The sequence below is a fragment of the Hakea prostrata genome, chromosome 9 (assembly GCF_041222555.1).
Source record: "Hakea prostrata isolate BN-2017 chromosome 9, UWA_Hpros_2, whole genome shotgun sequence".
Lineage (NCBI taxonomy): Eukaryota > Viridiplantae > Streptophyta > Magnoliopsida > Proteales > Proteaceae > Hakea > Hakea prostrata.
Window position 1 is genome coordinate 63,932,708 of NC_142608.1, and position 3,016 is coordinate 63,935,723.

The window sequence follows — 3,016 nt, forward strand, 5'->3', positions numbered from 1 at the left end:
TGGAGGAGAAGAAGAGAGAGTAGACATACCTTTCGATGCAAAAAGAAGAGTTTTGACGAAGATCCGTCAAGAAAACACCAAGGATGCAAGAGAGATGACTTGCAGAGGTCTTTGGTTCGTTCCAGAGGGTTTGGAGGCAGCAAATACGAAGTGGACTCGAGATTGGACTTAAATAGAGCAAGAACAACCTAATTGCCAAAGACAACACTCATTGGTCGAGTGGATTGGTCGACTGGCCCGATCGACCAATCGATCGACCAATGCTTGACAACAAGACCAAAACGGGGAATTGAAGGTCCAGATCAAATCCAATCCTAAAGGGGTTTTGCACACAAGTCAAGTGACTTACCTAATAGGTAGAAATGCCTTCAAACCAAGATAGAGAGCACTCCAAGTCCATCAACTAATTAGATCTTCATCAGGATTCAGTTTCCATAAATATAACCTCATCATCAACTTTCATGGATTCAAAGCCAGACACCAAGTCCTCTACTGGGATGGCCCAAAGCTGACTTCTTACTTTACTTCGGGTCATCGGACCTACAAATAACAAGGTTTTCGGGTCAAGGTTAGGGCTGGGTTTTACATCGTGTATCCCCGTGAACCAGTGTCCACTAGTGTATCCTCGAGACTCACTCCGAAATGCCGGAAGATCAAAGTCAGTAGTCTCCCATAGTAAAGGTTCCGCATGCTAGGCCGCAGAACCAGGTCCAGCACGACCTGCTAAATGATGTAAGAAAGGTCGATCTTGAAGCCCATGTAGATGCGGTAGATGACTAAGGCCTCAATCACTGTGACTCGATGGTGATGTCCAACCATTGGCATAATGTTTCGGCCGACAATGCGACCGATAATCCGTGTTGAATCTGTCATCCGCCCGCTAGTCCACGGAGTGTGGCATCGGCGACTATCCCATAGTGTAGAGCAAATCTCGTGCAACTCATATGGCATCAAGTAATTGTCGATCCCTGCCCTCGCAAGTATCCACATGCACTGTTGTGGGTAGTAAGGAACCTGCAAGATCTCAACCAATGATCTCGTGGAGAAGCGGATTTGTGTCTGAAGGACCCTGCTCCTGACGACTAGTCGAAGAGGATGTCCTGGACCTCTAGACTCCTCTGTAGATGTAAGGTTGCTAAAGAACAACCTCACCAGCTCCAGATATATCGGCAAATCCTTGGTGAAGAGATGCGTCCACTGCATAGTGTCGAATCTCTGCCAAATCCTGAAAACTCTGAGCTGACGAAGGTGAAGTAGACGTCCCAGCTCGATACTGCAGTAACTGAAGTAGGCCTCGTAAAAGAACTCGGCCTGTGGTGTATCAAACATGTCTGGCCGCCGAACCTTCTGTCTAGGCTCTGAAGGAACCTGACCTCTACCCCTGAGTACCCCTACAATATGACCACGACCTCGAACTCATCCTCGCCCTCCTCTCTGCATGGTGTATGTCTGTGGAAGAGACAAAAGACATTGCTAGTTAGTGCCATTTCATGATTTTAGCCAAAAGGGTATTTTCGTAATTTTTGGAAAATTTCAAATTTGGGGAAAATTTGATTTGAAGATACTAACATGTGCACAATACTTGGAATTGCATGATCATGAACTTTATTTGAAGAAAATCGATCGAAAACTTGATTAAAAGGGGAAAATTCAGCAAGAAGGAAATTTGGGGATTTTGCAATTTAGGTCAAAATGGAATTTTTGAAAAGTTGGAATTGGTTAAATCAAATTATATGGACATATTGAGCATGTAGCATTTGATTTCGTGCGAAAACTCCTAGCGGTTGTGAGGAATCGAAATTTTTCTAAAGTTAACAATTTCGGTACTAAAACGTTATGAGATGTGCAAGAATGTGTTAGAACTTGTGGTCTATGCATGTAATTGTGTTTAAAACCTAGGGAATATGTTTCTAAGTATTCCTAAGCATGATTTCCAACATTGGATACAAGAAAAACATGGATTTTGTTGAAAGGCAAGCATGAGAAGATGAAAATGGAAGAAGGAATGAGAGATTTACCTTGTATGTGATGAATGTGAGATGTTGTGTTGTTATTGAAGCACCAAAACACCTCAAGAACACTTGGAAGAACCTTAGGAGACTTTCCCCAGAGCTCTCTCACGTTTGGAAGAAGATAGAATGAAGTTGGAATGAGGAAATGAGGCTTAAAATGCGAATTTTCGTATTCTGTGAGCATTGGTCGACTGGGCCAGTCGACCAATCAATCGACCAATGGACACAGAGACCTCATTTTCTGCTGAATTTCTGGGAAATGTGATTTTTGTCCTATGGATTATTGTTTGATGACTATATGGATGTATTTAAGCATGATTTAAGTTTCCAAATCTTTTGGACTTGTGGATTATGATGAAACTTCGAAATTCGGTGTTTTGATGTTTTAAATTTTTGCAGAATGGTTACTCTGAGAAGTGGATGTGGTGAGATACCTGAAGATGGTCATGATCAGCAGACCAATACTGGCGATCAGGGTACCCATGACATACCCAATGCCCCGAACGTCGGTAATTTCTGTGATATTGCCAACATCATGGGCAATATGATGCAGCAGCAAGCAGCTCAGTTCAACCAGATGCTGACGGGTTTCATGACTTTGCATAATGAGACTCTTGCTGGTGTTAACGGAAATCGTCATACTGTTGTCCCAAATGCGGGAGGATTGGCTGGAACTCCTCATACGCGCCTGATGGAGAGTTTCCTGAAGATGCAAGTGCCCTCTTTCACTGGAGTTACCAAGGACCCCTTGTTTCCTAACAAGTGGCTTCGTGAGTTGGAGAAGGCTTTTCTACATCTGTAATGTTCAAAAGCTCAGAAGATTCTGTTTGCTGAACAGAAGTTGCAACATGAAGCTAACGCTTGGTGGACCTCCACTCGGCCTGTTTTGGAAGGTTTGCATGCAGGTGTTGTAACTTGGGAATTGTTCAAAGAAGCTTTCTGCATGAATTATTTCCCTGAGGCGGTAAAGGATGCAAAGGAAGCTGAGTTTATTGTTCTCACAC